Raw genomic sequence first — 18,278 nt, 5'->3', positions numbered from 1 at the left:
TCATGACCCCATGGACTATACAGGCCATGGAATTCTCCAGGCCAGAATACTGGAGTGAGTAGCCTTTCCCTTCTCCAGGGGATCTTCCCAACCCAGGGACCAAACCCAGGTCTCCTGCACTGCAGGCAGATTCTTTACCAGCTGAGCCACAAGGGAAGCACTTTGGAACCTGCATCTTTAACGTGAGCTCTGAGTGATTCTCAGAGCAGAAATCCAAGATCATCCTGAGGAAACTCTGCTTCTGCAGGTGTAAATAGGAAATTTAGTGACAACTGGGGAGGATGTCAGGAAGCATTTAACAAGAGGCTTCCTGTGTGCTGTTTTGGATCTGTCAGGAACCCTCTGGCCCTTATTAATTCCTATTAAGAGGAGAGGCACGCCTTTCCCGGGGCTGAGGAATCCAGGCATTTCTCATTACGGTGATAAGCACCCTCTTCCTTTTTATGAGCCATACCGTAAAAGGTGATTGTTTGCAACTCTCTCTTTGATAGGGATCGTCTTATGTTTTGTAAGTCTGGAATTTTAATCTTTATCTTTGCTGAGAATAACCACCTTGTAAGACAGTATATATGCACACACCACGTTGATTAAAACACCTTTGCTCCATCACAGCTTGGGTCCCCGTGTCTTTCTCTCTCTCTCTCTCTCTCTCTCTATTTCTGGCTAATTCCTTGGAGCGCGGAGGCCCACTGAGCTCACTTTCTTGCCCGGGCTTCTGAGACCGTCTGGAGAAGGCACACTGTGCCTTCACCCACTCGAGAGGGCGCCCGGTGCCTACGTGCAGCAGCACGAGCCCTAAGGACAGGACTCTATTGGCTTTCCGCGTAAACCAGGGGATATCAGCCTCTTTCTCTCTCTTACTTTCTTATCGTCTACTCTGGACCACCAGGTTCCGGTCCATTAAAGGACCAACAGGAGGAGAGGAGAGAAGCGTCACAACTTAAGGTGTGGTAGCAAGTCAAGTTGCAAATTACCAGGGACACAATAAAGCTTACAGATGATTATTCAGGCTTTAGATTGTAATCCACCAACATGATCCTTATATTTTCTAACTTATGAGATATCAAGGAAAAGAGCAGTTGTTCAGTCACTCAGTCAAGTCAGACTCTTTGTGACTCCTTGGACTGCAGCACGCCAGGCCTCCTGTCCTTCACTATCTCCCAGAGCTTCCTTTGACTCATGTCCATTGAGTCAGTGATGCCATCCAACCATCTCATCCTCTGTCACCCCTTTCTCCTCCTGCCCTCAATATTTCCCAGCATCAGAGTCTTTTCCAGTGAGTTGGCTCTTCGCATCAGATGGCCAAAATGTTGGGGCTTCAGCTTCAGCCTCAGTCCTTCCAATGAATAATCAGGGTCGATTTCCTTCAGGACTGATTGGTTTGGTCTCCTTGCTATCCAAGGGACTCTCAAGAATCAAGTTCTCAAAAAAAAAAAAAGAGAATTCATGGTAAAACTGGAAATCACTTTTAGCAGATGCAGTAACTTCAATCCTCATTTAGCTTTATTATGAAATCCTACTGAGTAGCTGAAGTGAGAGCATTTTCCTTCTAAGAATGGTTGCTCTATAAAATATTGTCTTGGGTGAACCCATACCAAGAAATATAAGACCTATTCGATTCGCCTAAGTGCAGTTCAGCAATTCCCTTTCTAAGAGGCAGCACTGAATATAATAAATGGATGCCATCTGTGTCTAAATAAATCAGTGATTTTAATTGTCAGTGTCAGGATGAAAAAAAAATTCTAATTTGCTTCTTCCTGAGAGTTTGTTATTTAGAGACATTAGCCCTAGCCCTCATTTTTAACCATGACAGATCACTTGCTGAAACAAATCCAAACAAATAATAGTCTATTTCTCCAGAAGAGATACTTATGTTAATGTTCCTTTTTGTTATAAAATAGCAAGCTCCTTAATGAGTTTAAAATTGGGCTTTACTGAGACTTAGTATTAGAATTCTTAAACCAAAAAATTTCAAAAAGTGTATGTAACAAATATAATGTCAATGGAGTTCATCTTATGCAGGAGTCAGGCATTTAAATGTGCCTAAAACACTCAGGTGTAGACATAAATTGACTTTGGAAACCTCTTTAATCATCCATGCAGTGTAGCACCAAGGGCAGTTGTCTCTGGTCTTCAATGACATGCATGTTTAATACAGAATCCATCCTTTCATACTTTCAGGACTAAAAAGGAGGAGTTGAGAAGAACTGATAAAAACAGCAGGTTGAGATTACCCATACCCCAGGGGATTCAGAGGAAAAGAGCTAAGTCATGACCCACCAGGGGTTCAGTCTGGTGGGGAAGACAGACCGGAAAACAAATGGGGTGAGTGCTATGGGAGAGTTATGGACTAGCTGCACCATGGACCCTAAAGGAGCTGAACTGAACCAGAGTGAAAGGGAGGCAGCCAGGGCAGATATCTGAGAAGGTGCTGGCATTGCAGCCATTTCACAGCACGACATAAGCACGGCTGTGTGTGTTGTCCCTGAAAGCAGGAAAGAGGCTGAGGTCATCCCCCAGGGCTGGAGCACTGTGTGCTTCAGGAGATAGGCCTGATATTCCGTAAGAGACAGACAAGGCCCATGGCACAAAAAGCCTCAGAGACAGTGCCAAGGAGTTTTAAATGTATTCTAAAATGAATGGGCAGTCATTACAGAATGCTAAGCAGAAAAATGCACTGATTAAACATCCATGCAAAAAAAAATGTACTCTGATCAAATTTGGTGCCTATGTTCATTTCTGTAATGAACTTGGTTTTAGAACCATGGCCAGGGGACTTCCCTGGTGATCCAGTGGCGAAAACTCCATGCTCCCAATGCACGGGGCTTGGGTTCGATCCCTGGACAGGGAACTAGATCCCACATATTGCAACTAAAAGATCTTGCATGCTGCAACTAAGACCCTGCACAGCCAAATAAATAAATATGGAAGAAAGAAAGAAACCCTGGCCAGGAATTTCACCTTCTAACATGACCACTCTGAGCTCTTTATATTTCTTCTGAAATTGGCACTCCAAAATGAAGATGATTTCCCAGGCAACCTTGTGTATTTTTCTGAATTTCTTTCTTTGGACCATTCTAACCCTTGGAGCCTTCTCTTTGAACCCAAGAAATTAACTTAAAAATAATTTAATAGAATCTATTTATCCACTCCTTTTCATTCACTTATTTCCCTTAAAAGTCTAGTTTTTAAATTAATTAATTAAAAAAAATTTTTTTTTTTTTTGTTAACCTGGGTTTTCTTTCCTGCCTCTGGGCTTTCTCTAGTTGCAGTGAGTGGGTGTTACTCTCTAGTTGTGGTGGGCGGGCTTCTCATCACAGTGGCCTCTCTTTTTGCTGAGCCTTGGCTCTAGAGCACAGGCTCTAGAGTGCCAGCTCAGTTGCCCTGAGGCATGTGGAATCTTCCAGGACCAGGCATTGAACTCATGTCCCCTGCATTGGCAGGAGGATTCTTAACAGTGGTTAAGGTAAAGGTAGATAGTTGTCCAGGTCAGAAGTGAAAGATTACACTAATAACAGGAATAAGTAAATTTATATAGTGTCCTGAAAGGGGCTATTCTAAGTACTCTACATTTCTTGACTCATTTAATTCTTAGAGCAACCCTGTAAAGGAAGCTGGTAGCAGTAAATTGTACTACCTCTTTTTGTTTGTTCATTTTATTAATTTATTTATTTCTTCCCCATCGGCAAGTCCCCAGGGCTAGCTTTTAAGTGAATCTATATAGGGGGAAAAAAATGTGACCAGGGACCACCACTTTGTGCTTTAAATGCAAATGATAACTATTACTGAAGACAATGAAAGATTAGCCCAAATCTCTAGTCCTTGGGGCAGTATTTCTATCATATGACACTTTGTCTATACAAAGGAAATTTAGAATCAAAACTGGTTGTAAAGGAACCAGTTTGGAGGACAGAAATCCTGAACAATTATTCCATTTGCCCGGAGGCCATGCACAAGGATAGCCTGCCTATCTATATTTGTTTATCACATAAATCTGTGGCTTCCCTGGTGGCTCAGCTGGTAAAGAATCAGCCTTCAATGTGGGAGACCGGGGTTTGATCCTAGGTTGGGAAGATCCCCTGGAGAAGGAAAAGGCTACCCACTCCAGTATTCTGGCCTGGAGAATTCCACAGACTGTATAGTCCATAGGGTTGCAAAGAGTTGGACACGACTGAGCGACATTCACTCACTGAATGTAAGGTCACAAGTAGAAAAACCTTCTCTAACCTGACCATACTTTAAAATAGAACTCAAGGGACTTCCCTGGTGGTCCAGCAGGTAAGACTCTGTGTGCTTCTAGCGCAGGTTCGGTCCCTGGTCCGGGAACTAAGATCCCACATGCCACATGGCCAAAAAAATGAACAAACAAGCAATGAAAAACCCCAAATTTAAACAGTAACGTACATCTTCATTTGTTTCTCTCTTAATTGGGTATGCAGCGTAGTGCCATAGTTGAGAGCAAAAGCTATAGAACTAGACTAACGGGGTGCAAATTCCAGCTCTGTCTTCTGCTGTGTGATCTTGGGTACATCCTTTAACTTTCCAGAGCCTTCATTTCCTCATCTATAAAAACGGTAGTACAGGACCTCCCTGGTGGCAGAGTGGATAAGGATCCACCTGCCAATGCAGGGGACACAGGTCCAATCCCTGGTCCAGTAGGATTCCACATGCCAAGGGGCACCTAAGCCCTTGCACTACAGCTACTGAACCCATGCTCTAGAGTCTGCGAGCCGCAACTACCAAGCCCACGGGTTGCAACGACCGAAGCCCTAGCATGCATGCGCACATGTGCCTAGGGCCTATGCTCTGCAACAGGAGAAGCCACCACAATGAGGAGTCCGTGCCCCGCAAGGAAGAGTGGCCCCCACTCATTGCAATTAGAGAAACCCCGCACAAAACAAAAATAAAAGACCAAGCACAGCCAAAAATAAATAAGTGGATAAGTTAATGTTTTAAAAAGTGGTACAGGGTTGCTCTAAGGATTACATTAGTCAAGAGATGCAGAGTAATTAGAACAGCGCCTTTCAGAACATTTTATTTATTCCTGCTAGAAAGGGTTATCTTTCACTTCTGATCTGGGCAACTATCTACTTTACTTTTTTAAAAGCCTGAAAACTATTTTTAATGGCACAGAAAAAATTCTAAACATATATCTATTTGCATAATCATTTTCCTTAAAATCAAACTAGGCACTGTGCAGTTGAACATATAATAGATTTTTCTAGGATATATCCCCCAAATACTAATGCTTGACCCTGTTTAATGATCTCTGATAAAATGAGTTTGTATCAACAATATTTCAAAACAATCTTAACATCCTTGGGTGAATGAAAACTGAATAAAAAACTATTGAAGTATAGTTGATTTACAATGTTATTTAGTTTCAGGGGTACAGTAGAATGATTCAGATATATATATATATCTGAAAAAGATATATAATATGTATTATATTTTTTCACATTATTTTGCATTATAGGTTATTACAAGATATTGAATAGAGTTCCCTGTGCCATACAGTACATCAATGTTTATCTATTTTATATATAGTATTGTATATCTGTTAATCCCAAACTCCTAATTCATCCTCTACTTCCCCTTTGGTAACCTAGTTTGCTTTCTATGTCTGTGAGTCTGTTTCTGTTTTGTAAATAAGTTCATATGTGTCAGTTTTTAGATTGCATATATAAAGCTATGTCATATGATATTTGTCTTTCTCTGTCCAATTATATACATAGTACATCTTCTTTATCCAGTACTCTGTTGATGGACACTTCAGTTGCTTCCATGTCTTAGCTATTGTAAGTAGTGCTGCTATGAACATTGGGGTGCACGTATCTTTTCAAGTTTGAGTTATTGTCTTTTCTGGATATTTGCCCAGAAGTGGGATTGCCGGATCATATGGTTTTTAATGGAACCTCCATAGAGTTCTGCATGGTAGTTGCACCAATTTACTTTCCCACAAACAGTGTAGGAGGGTTCTCTTTTCTCCACACTGTCTCCAGCATTCATTATTTGTAGACTTTCTGATGATGGCCATTCTGACTGGTGTGAGGTAATACCTCATTGTAGTAAAACTGATTTGTAATGGAAATCACTCTCTGAGAACAATACTGGTGGGCAATAACAGCATCATTGGGTGACAGGTTCAGACACATGCCCTCCAGCCTTTTAGCCAAGAGAACAGACTAGAACAGAGAATTTCCTGCTTTTAAACTTTGACTTTTCTAATCTATGTTAAGGCAACCACCAAATGTATGGAAAATATTACCAGTTGCTTAACAGCAGTATTTTCTTTCTTTTGTGATTATTGAGTATGTGTATAGTCACACTGAAAATTTATACTAATTATAATTAATTTACATAATTATATTAATTTATATTATAGACTTCTGTTACCCTTACTTTATCCTAGAGGCCTAAAAACTTTTAAATATGCACACATTTGTCATTCAGATTGAAGGCCCCAATATAAGTTTTTTCACTTTTTTTTAAGCTATATATGTGCTGGTATCATACCACTATATTATGTACATTATAAACATACACTAAGATAGAACTTCACAAAGAATGAGTTAAAATATTTGTTAAAGATCTGCATTAGTTCCCTGTTGCTGCTGTAACACAAACTTAGTTGCTCACAACTTATCTCTTATGGTTCTGAAGGTCAGAATCTAAGATCGAGGTGATGGGGCTGTAGACTTCACTTCCTTGCCTTTTCCAGCTTCTAGAAGCCACCTACATTCCAACCCCTTCCCCACATCATTCCAGCCTGTTGCTTCTGTTTTCCCATCTCCTGCAATGTACCTTGATCCCCCTATCTCCCTCTTCTAAGGACCTTTGTTATTACATTGGCCCACCCAGGTAACCCAGAAAAATCGCCCCATCTCAAAATCCTTAATTACAGCCACAAAGTTCCTTTTACTGTGTAAGGTAACATATTCACAAGCTTAGGAAATTAGGACTTGTACCTCTTTGGGGGCCCATTCAGCACACCACAAAGTCTGATGTTCCTAAAATCTCCTGTGTTACATGAACCTTGCTATAGAGATGACCAGTCTGGACACCCACTGGGGGGCTAAGCCAGGGGAGCTTCACCAGAAAGTCCTCCTGGACCATCATGTTTCAGGCTAGTAAATCCTGGCAGGCTCTGAACACATATTTGTTATTCATGTAATTTGTAATACCCGGCGGGGGTGGGGGGGGGGGGGGAAGCAGTAAACACACAAAGGGAGGATTGGTTCTCTCTAGACCCTTCCCCAGTGTGCACACGTGAGAAAAGATGTACAAGTCTGTGGGGACTGGATCTCTGAGCACAGGATGAATCAGCTGAAATCCTGGAGGAGCAAATTTGAGGGGTGTGTCCTGGATGGGGGTCAGCATCTTCCATGGTTCCCATCACCTTCTGAACGAAAGCCAAGAACTTCGAACTGCTCTCAGGCCATTCAGGATCAGACCCTTGCCTCTCCGTCATCCTCTCTCTGAGCACCCCCTAGTGGTACTTCTGGCGCTAGCACAACCACGGTCCCTTCAGTTGTCCTGTCAGTCACATGCGTTCTCTATGCCCCAAAGACCTGCCAGCACAGGAACTCTGAACAAAACTCCTTCTTCAAGGAATTCATCCTCCCTCGCTGCCTCAGTGAATCATCCCCTCAGACTATGGGTTCTCTTCTCTACCCTCTTTGTAACATGAGTAACTCTGTATCTATTCTGATGAAGATGGAGCTACATAATTTGTGGAGCTCTGTGCAAAATGAAAAATGAGGGGTCCCTTTGTTAAAATATTATTAAGAATTTTAATGGAGAAGGAAATGGCAACCCACTCCAATATACTTGCCTGGAGAATCCCAGAGACAGAGGAGCCTGGCGGGCTGCCGTCTATGGGGTCGCACAGAGTCGGACACTAGAGTGACTTAGCAGCCGCAGCAGCAGCAAGTATTTTAAGACAACAACAGCAGTGTTAAACCAAGGACAGGGCCCTTTTAAGCCCCTGGCCAAGCGCTGTTGCACAGGCTGCATACTCGTGACGCTTGCCCGTGACCCACTGTGGGTTCCCCAGGCCTAGGTCAGGGCCCCCTGCACGTTGGCACGGAAATAGGACAGTAGCGTAGACGCATGGGCAAATGGATGAGCTTGCAGCTGCTTCACTGCAGTCTGACTCCATCAGCACACGGCCTTCTTTCCTCTCTGTGTATCTTTGTGCGTCATCTTTTCTTCTGCTCTTGACTGTGCCACGTGTGGAACCTTAGTTCCCCAGTGAAAACAAAAGTTGCTCAGTTGTGTTCGACTCTTTGTGATCCCATGGACTGTAGTCCATGGAATTCTCCAGGCCAGAATACTGAAGTGGGTAGCCTTTCCCTTCTCCAGAGGATCTTCCCAACCCGGGGATTGAACCCAGGTCTCCCGCATTGCAGGCAGATTCTTTACTAACTGAGTTATCAGGGAAGCAAGCCCCAGGTTATCAGGTTAGTTCTCCAACAAGGGATCAAACCCATGCCCCCTGCAGTGGAAGCATAGAATCTTAACCACTGAACTGCCAGAGAATTCCCCTTTCCTTCTTATAAGGACAGCAGTCATTAGATTTAGCACCCACCTTAATCCAGTATGCCCTCATCTTAATTATCACATCTGCTAAGACCCTATTTCCAAATAAGGTTACATCCTGAGATTCCAAGTGGAGGTAAGTGAGGGGGAGGGCACTCACTATTCCACCCACTTCATTTGCTAGAAAACCTTCTTCAGAATGTGGCAAGAATATTATTTACTGATAGGTATTTAACAGTGCATATGACTTGTAACTTAATTTGTATTTGCCACGGAAACTTAAAGGAGTCATAAAGCCACACAAGCTGTAACGAGGCATGCATAACAAACAGACCTTAATTATAACCTGGAGAACTAAAAAAAAATTGGATGCGATCACGTAACTAATAACAGTTATGATTGAACATCTTGGAAATATGAAAAGCAACAAAAAAGGGTGGGGGAGGAATAGGATAACACGTATTTATTTCATAAGAAAAGTAAGGAGAAATCCAGAACTGCTCCTTTTTCTGCCAGGTCTGTTTGTAAATGACTGTGACCTAACTGGCTAGAGTTTCCTAGGTAGTTCCCCTCCTCCCTGGAGAGACTAGGGGGAACTCTAAGAGTTTAGAATGTCTTTGGGACTCAGCAGTTGACATAAGTGTTGCTGTAAGGGTTAGGAACAATATATCACTTTGCACATGTTAAGTAGATGGGGATCTGAGAGAGGCCTCTTGAGGGTTTCATTAAAATAAAGTGTTGACATTTGGCAGTTCCTTGCTGAACCATTATTTCATTAACTGTTTAAACTATTACGGAAGTATGGAGGGTTTAAGGAATTTTTTTCAATGAGGTATAAAATAACAATAAGTAAAATTGTAATGAGCTTCCCAGATGGCTCCATGGTAAAGAATCCATCTGCCAATGTAGGAGACTCAAGAGACACAGGTTCAATCCCTGGATGGGGAAGATCCTCCAGAGTAGGAAATGGCAACCAACTCCAGTATTCTTGCCTGGAAAATCTCATGGACCGAGGAGCCTGGTAGGCTACAGTCCATGGGGTCCCAAACAGTTGGACAGAACCTAGCACACGCACACACAAAATTGTAATATATTTAAAGTTGTACAAAATAATGATCTGATATACGTCTACATTGTGAAAGGATTCCCACAATCAAATTAATTAAAATATCCATCACCTCATACATCTTTTTTTTTCCTTTTGGTGAGAACACATAAGATCTACTCTGTTAGATGACATTAGGCCCTCAGAACTTAATCATCTTATAACTGAAACTTTATACACCTTGATCTTTATCATCTCCCCATTTCCCCCGCCTCCCACCCCCTTGGGATCACCATTCTGTTCTGTTGCTGTGAATTCCCCTTCATTCTTTGTTTGGATTTCACATATAAATAACATCATATGGTATTTGCCTTTCTCTGTCTGCCTTATTTACCTTAGCATAATGGCCTCCAACTTCATTTATATTGAAAAAACAGCAAGATGTCTTTCTTTTCTATGGCTGAATAATATTCCTCTGTGTGTGTGTGTGTGTGTATCACATTTTCTTTATCCATTCATCCACCAATGGGCAGTTGGATTCTCTCCATATCTTGGCTATTGTGAATAAAGCTGCAGTGAACATAAGGGTTCAGATATCTCTTTCCGATAGTAATTTCATTTCCTTTGAATATATACCCAGAAGTGGGATTGCTGGATTATATGGTAATTCTATTTTTAATTTCTTGAGGAAACATCATACTGTATAGTGATTGCATCAGTTTCAGTTCAGTTCAGTCGCTCGTGTCCGACTCTTTGAGACCCTATGGACTGCAGCACGCCAGGCTTCCCTGTCCATCACCAATTCCTTGAGCCTGCTCAAACTCATGTCCATTGTGTTTGTGATGCTATCCCACCATCTCGTCCACTGTCATCCCCTTCTCCTCCTGCCCTCAATCTTTCCCAGCATCAGGGTCTTTTCCAATGAGTCAGTTCTTGCATCACGTGCCAAAGTATTGGAGTTTCAGCTTCAGCATCAGTCCTTTCAATAAATATTCAGGACTGATTTCCTTTAAGATGGACTGGTTGGATCTCCTTGCAGTCCAAGGGATGCTCAAGAGTCTTCTCCAACACCACAGTTCAAAAGCATCAATTCTTTGGTGCTTAGCTTGCTTTATAGTCCAACTCTCACATCCATATGTGACTACTGGAAAAACCATAGCTTTGACTAGATGGACCTTTGTTGTCAAAGTAATGTCTCTGCTTTATAGTATGCTGTCTAGGTTTGTCATAGCTTTTTTTCCCAAGGAACAAGAGTCTTTTAATTTCATGGCTTCAGTCACCATCTGCAGTGATTTTGGAGCCCCAGAAAATAAAGTCTGTCACTTTTTCCATTGTTTCCCCATCTATTTGCCATGAAGTGATGGGACCAGATACCATAATCTTAGTTTACTGAATGTTGAGCTTTAAGCCAGCTTTTTCACTCTCTTCTTTCACTTTCATCAAAAGACTCTTTAGTTCTTCTTCATTTTCTGCCATAAGGGTGGTGTCATCTGCGTATCTGAGGTTATTGATATTTCTCCCGGCAATCTTGATTCCAGCTTGTGCTTCATCCAACCTAGCATTTCTCATGATATACTCTGCATATAAGTTAAATAAGCAGGGTGACAATATACAGCCTTGATGTACTCCTTTCCCAATTTGGAACCAGTCTGTTGTTCCATGTCCACTTCTAACTGTTGCTTCTTGACCTGCATACAGATTTCTCAGGAGGCAGGTCAAGTGGTCTGGTCTCTTAAAGAGACTCCCATCTCTTTAAGAATTTCCCACAGTTTGTTGTGATCCACACAGTCAAAGATGTAGTCAATAAATCAGAAATAGATGTTTTTCTGGAACTCTCTTACTTTTTCTATAATTCAACAGATGTTGGCAATTTGATCTCTGGTTCCTCTGCCTTTTCTATATCCAGCTTGACCATCCAGAAGTTCACAATTCACATACTGTTGAGGGCTGATTTGGAGAATTTTGAGCATTACTTCACTAGCGTGTGAGATGAGTGCAATTGTGTGGTAGTTTGAATACTCTTTGGCATTGCCTTTCTTTGGGACTGGAATGAAAACTGACCTTTTCCAGCCCTGTGGCCACTGCCGAGTTTTCCAAATTTCCTAGCATATTGAGTGCAGCACTTTCACAGCATCATCTTTTAGGATTTTGAATAACTCAGCTGGAATCCCATCACCTCCCCTAGCTTTGTTCATAGTGATGCGTCCTAAGGCCCACTTTAGATGTACCTGTTTACATTCCCACTAAACCTGTATGGGGTTTTTCTTTTCACCACACCTTTGTCAGCGTTTGTCATCTCTTGTCTTTTGTGTGTGTGTGTGTGTGTGTGTGTGTGTAATAAAGTTTTATTAAAGTATAAAGGAGATAGAGAAAGCTTCTGACATAGGCATCAGAAGGGGGCAAAAGAGTACCCTTTTGCTAGTGTTAGCAATGGAGTTATATACTCTCCAATGAATCCAAAGACTGTCTGGAGGTTGCAAAGACCTCACCAGACCCACTCCCATAATTTACATTTTAAGATAACAGAGTTGGCTAGAAGGTTTAATCCAAAGATTGCCCTCAGGCAGGATACATCCTTGTAAAGACCAGACCTACTCCCATAATTTACATTTTAAGATAACAGAATTAGCCAGAAGGTTTGATCCAAAGACTGTCCTCAGGCAGGATACATTATTGTTATATAATCCTAAGGAATGTAGAGGGAAAAAAGTAAAAAAAGTTTGTCCTTTCTTCCTCCTTGAATATCCCAGACCTCTCTCTCCTTGGGGACCCCTAGACTTCTTATCAACCTGCCTAGGAAATGGCTTTCTCATTCCCCTCTTTTCTTTTAGGAGAATTATGTTGCCTAGGGAAAAGGGGCGTCGTTCTCATTCCATAACTGCTTCCGAGCTGACAAGGGGCGTTGTCCCTAAATTGGTGAGGCAACATATTCTCCTAATCCTCATAGTGAGGATGTCTGATCCAGGGGCTCCAAGTAATAGTTGGAGGAGGCTGTGGCACTCATAGGAGCTCGGACAACTATTTGTAAATTAAAAGCTTTTAGACGATTAGAAAACCCCATTATACAGTTACAGATGTAAGGCAAAATAGTCATTAAACCAAGTTAAAATCAAAATGAAAAGTCACATTATGTCCATAGTTACATCAGTCCATCTTAAGGTTGTTAGATGTCATCAGTTTAAGAAGAGGCATCACATGCGATTGTTGAAGGTATTTGCAGACTTGGAGAAAGTCCTTTCCTTGAAGTGGAGATGTCCACCATGGGATGCCTTTCACTGATGAAGAGGGGAGTGCTCCGCAGACCCAGCAGTTAGACCCAGCAGTTAGACTCCTATGCTGTGGAATGCAGCATAGGAGTGAGCCCAGGACAGGAAGGCATTGTCTTGAGGATCGAACGGCAGACTCAGGATTTCTGGAGTCAGCAGAAGTAGGCTCACATAGATTATCAGGCCCATCTTGTCCTGAAGGCTCCCAGACGAGCCCCCAAGGTGAAAAGTTGTTGCTGAACTATGAGACACGGGATTCTTGGCCTCCGGAGGAGATGAATTCAATCCGGGGCCAGAGACGAGGCTGGATCGCTCAGAGCTTTTGTGTAATAAAGTTTTATTAAAGTATAAAGGAGATAGAGAAAGCTTCTGACATAGGCATCAGAAGGGGGCAAAAGAGTACCCCTTTGATAGTGTTAGCAATGGAGTTATATACTCTCCAATGAATCCAAAGAATGTCTGGAGGTTGCAAAGACCTCCATCTCTTGTCTTTTTCATAATAGACATCCTAACAGGGGTGAGGTGGCATCTCATTGTGGTTTTGATTTGCATTTCTCTTATGATTCGTGAGGCTGAGCACCTTTTCTTGTCCCTATTGACCATTTGGATGTCTTCTATGGTAAAATGTCTCTTCATCTCCTTTGTCCATTATTTAATTTGGATATTTGGTGTTTTGTTTTGCTATTGAGTTATAAGAGTTCCTTATATATTCTGGATATTAACCCAATATATAAGGGTTAAAAATTATGTACATGGTTTGCAAATACTTTCTCTCATTCCACAGACTGCCTTTTCATTTTGTTGATGGTTTCCTTTTGGATGCAGAAGATTTTTAGCTTTGTTACTGAACTCAGGTTCAAGGGCTTATTGCTCAAGAGCCTAATAATGAGAGACAAGGGTTGGGTAAAAAGAAAGCTAGCTTTATTGAGGAAGCTGGCAGTCCTGGGTGAAGGTGGACTCATGCCCCTGTAATCAATTCTCTCAAATCCCCAGGTTTTGTTTGGAGATTAGATAGGGAAAAGAGGAAAGGGCTATATGCTGGGGAGGAGGTAATATTCTGTTTTCATAGATGATTATTTCCATCATGTGGTTCTAAGTAGCTATCACCTCTCAGTTGTGGTTGGAACATTATCTGAGCCACAAGTCTCTGGTTAGCTGGCCCTGGTTTTAACCAGTTTGGGGTCTACATGCTTGTGGTCAGCATACAGTTAACTTCTTGCTCTGGGGGTTTCAGTAGCTGCAAAGCAGCTCAAAGGGTATGGGTCAGAATAAAATCTATGTATGAGGAGAAACTAAAGGTCCTTGACTTTGTTTAAGAGCTAAACTATTATTATTTTGGCTTGTTAGACTATTTTCATTTGTTTCTGCATTTTCTTATTTTTCTGATTAAATTTATACTTTGCCTAAAGTATTTTGTCCAGACAGGAGGCAGGCAGAGGACATAGGATGGGGGCAGAAGCGGCAGTCTGTCCTGGGAAGGCCCCATACTGGTTTAATTTTGCTTTTGTTGTCTTTGCTTTTATTTATTTTATTTTTATTTTTGACCATGTCTTTAGGCTGGAGGGATCTTAGTTCCTGGACCAGGGATCACACCCAGGTCCCCTGCAGTTGAAGTGCAGAGTCCTAACCACTGGACCACCAGGGAATTCCCATGCCTGAGGCTTTACTGTCATGCCCAAAGAAATCATTATGAAGAACGAATGTCAAGGAGCTTTCTCCTGGGAGTTTTATGGTTTCAGGTCTTACATTTATGTGAAGTGAAAGTCGCTCAGTCATGTCTGACTTTTTGCGACCCCATGGACTATACAGCTCATGGAATTATCCAGGCCAGAATACTAGAGTGGGTAAGCCGTTCCTTTCTCTAGAGGATCTTCCCAACCCAGGGATCGAACCCAGGTCTCCCTCATCCCTCAGTAAAGGCAGATTCTGTACTAGCTGAGCCACCAGGGAAGCCCTGGAATCAAATTCCATAAAAGGAAATTTCTGTCCTTAAGTCTTACATTTAAGCCTTTAATAATTTTGAGGTGATGTTTGAATATGTGTAAGATAAGGATCCAAATTTATTCTCTTGCACATGGATATTCAGTTTTCCCAAAACAATTTATTGAAGAGAGTGTCTTTTTCCCTTTGTGTCTCCTTGGCATCTTTGTTGAAAATTAGTCAACCATATATGTGTGGATGTAAGGTTTTATCAATGCATTCCTTGTAAAATTCCTCATACCTCAATATGTGAAATTTTCTTCCATTAGTGAGAAGCCTGGGATCAAAATTTTAAAAGGGAAAATCTGAAAATATTTAGGATGGGGGAGCTGAAAGAGGAGAAAGGTGCTAAGGGGCCAAGCTAGAGAGAGAAACAGCCCCCACACCCCAGAGTGGGTTTGTCTGGGCAAACAAAAAGACAGGGAGGCTCCCAAAGTACCCTAACCCACCAAGTGTGGGGAGACCCAAAAGGCCATGCCGATGCAGACAGTTGTAGTCACAGCTGACCAGAACCCTCTTAACCCCTTACTTCAGCATCATCATAATTTTGAAATTATGTCAAAATTCCAGGTGCAAAACTATAGCCCAGTCCTCAATGGGAAGATTCTATCAGTTGGGAGAAAGGGAACCTTGAGGATAGAAATTAAGTTGAATTACAGAAAATAAAGCAGCTCTTGCTTGTTCTAAACATAGTGGATAAGTATCAGGGGCCATTCATGGCCAAGACAGGGAGGTTCTCCTATTTAATTTTCTCTCCTGCACTGATGTAGTTGGCACAGGGAAGGATAATGCTGGATTTTTCTTTTCTTACTTTGGCTTACACAAGAAATGTAAACTTTTGGAAAATCCTCGGCCAGCAACCACTTGGTTTAAAATTTTCTTTTTGAAAAAATTAATTAACTTGGCTGCGCTGGGTCACGTAGGACCTTTGTTGTGTCACATGGGATCTTTCCCGATTAGACTCTCTAGTTTCAGCATGTGGGCTTCTGTAGTTGTGGCCCAAGGGCTTAGCTGCCCCGTGGTATATGGGATCCTAGTTCCCTGACCAGGGATTGAACCCGAGCCCCCTGAATTACAAGGCAGACTCTCAACCACTGGGCCACCAGGGAAGTCCTAAAAATTTCTTGATAAAGGATCCAATCACATTGTCAGAGAGGGGCTTCCCTGGTGGCTCAGCTGGTAAAGAAACTGCCCACAATACGGGAGACCTGGGTTCGATCCCTGGGTTGGGAAGATCCCCTGGAGAAGGGAAAGGCTACCCACTCCAGTATTCTGGCCTAGAAAATTCCATGGACTGTATAGTCCATGGGGCTGCAAAGAGTTGAACACATTGTCAGAGAGATTACCTATTAGACTTTTTTTTTTTTCTATTAGACTTCTTAAGACAAATGGGTTGAATGACAGGAGATTCTTCAGAGGAGGGCTAAGGTGAGCCCTAACCATCGGATGTGTGTCTCTGCCTGCCTCCTTCATGCACTGAATGTGCTGCTGACGTCTGATAACCAGGTTGCCCTTTCATTCCTTCCCTTCTCGTGACTTAAGAGCGATCAATGTTCCTGTCCTAGAGCAAGTTTCTTCTTGTGGGATATTTCTTTATGCTGTTCTGCCAAAATGAGAGGTAAACCTGAAAACTGGAAGATTCCTGAGTTTGGAGGGTGAATTTGGCATGATTAAGACAGGAAGGCTGGAGCATAGACCAGCAACTTGGGGCTTCTGTGCTTGTTCTTCCATTCTAGCAGTTTAATGAGTGCTGTATGCTTTTAGTGAGTTAGAAGAGTATGTTTTAGTGAGTCAAACTTGTATCGAATGTGATTTTTCATTAGATACTCTACTTTAGACTTTTTTTTAAAGTCTAGGGTATTTATGATTATATGTGCTACATTATTGAATATATTCCTAGCAGGAGACAACTTCCATTTTAACCAGACATTATCAAGAACTGAATCTTCTGTTTAAAATTGTACTTGTCTGGGGACTTCCCTGGTGGTCCAGTGACAAAGACTCTGCACTCCCAATATAGGGGGCCTGGGTTCTAGCCCTAGTCAGGGAACTAGGTCCCACATGCCACAACTGAAGATCCTGTGTGCCCCAACTAAGACCTGGCACAGTCAAATAAATAAATATTTTTTAAATAAAAAAATAAAGTTATACCTATCTGAAGATTAAAAGAACTTTCTCTACTCTAGTTACTGATGTCTTACTTTTGAAACCTGGTTTCTCCTCCATGAACAGTGTCCTTCCAGTGCTCAGCACCAGAGAACACATTCATGTCATTGTGTGACAGCTGGCCTGCATTTTTGTGTCAAGATGCCCATGAGTCAGCAATCAGCCGTAGGAGTATACTTCTCAAACCTGAACAGCTAGCTAGAACTTAACCACACACGGAAGTGGACTGCAGCACATAAGTGTATCCCACTAACCCCCAATTAAATGTATTCTCATCTAACCTGCTCGGTCCCCAGACTGCCTGCAGCCACTTGAAGGTCACTCTTCAAGAAGGGAAGTCGGCCAGGAGGAAAGTGGCGTGGAGTAACACAGTGAGCTTAACCATTTGTGGTGAAGACATCTTTACTTGTGCAAATGTTACCCAAACACATGACCTTGTGAAACAGTGATGAAGGGTCCCATGCAAGGCCTTTGGAAGGGGCCTGGGCAAGTGAAGGAACCTGAGCTTAGCTTCATTAATGTCACAGTAAATCTGCTTCTGAGAACAGGAAGCTCACTAGCTGCTGCTCTGCTTAGAGTGAGTCTTGTGTACCCACCTTAATTCAGCTGGCGAGGTGGCTACACGTCTGCTCATCTAAAGCAGAACAGCCTGACTCTGAAATAGTCATTTCTCTCTTATTATTTTGGCCACACTGCACGGCATGCAGGACCTTAGTTCCCTGACCAGGGATTGAACTTGTACCCGTTGCAGTGGAAATGCAGAGTACGACCCACTGAGTTGCCAGAGAAGTCGCTGAAAAGTCATTTCTCCACGAAGTTATTTGCTGTGCACCATCTTGCCCAGGCACTGTGCTGAGGGTCAGGACAGAAAGAAAATGTGCACCCCTGCTCTTGAAGGGGTCACTGTCCGGCCAGGTGGATCTCTGTACTCGGTGGCATGTGCCACGTGTGAAAAATGAACAGCAACTTTAAGGGCCCCCTAGAAGAAGCAGGAGCCCCTCCTGACGTGAGGGTGTGGCTGAGGGAGGGAGGGAGGGAGTGTGTTGGGGAAGGTAGGGGAGGTGATGCCTGAGTTGAGTTTCAAGGCGAGGAGGGTGCAGGGGGAGATGCAGGATAGCAATGCCCTTCAGCCTTCTCCCTGGGCTGTGATAGGTCGTCCTAAAGCCTACAGGTGGATGGACTGGCCAGGTGGGTAAGAAGCATCCATTGCACAGGAGGAAAGCGGGGAGTATGTTCACAGCGCCCTCACTACAGCCACACAAAGGAACTGAAGCAGTCCC

Source organism: Dama dama, chromosome 21 (assembly GCF_033118175.1).
Source record: "Dama dama isolate Ldn47 chromosome 21, ASM3311817v1, whole genome shotgun sequence".
Classification (NCBI taxonomy): Eukaryota; Metazoa; Chordata; class Mammalia; order Artiodactyla; family Cervidae; genus Dama; species Dama dama.
The sequence above is the reverse complement of the archived record's forward strand: the minus strand, read 5'-3'. Positions refer to the sequence as shown.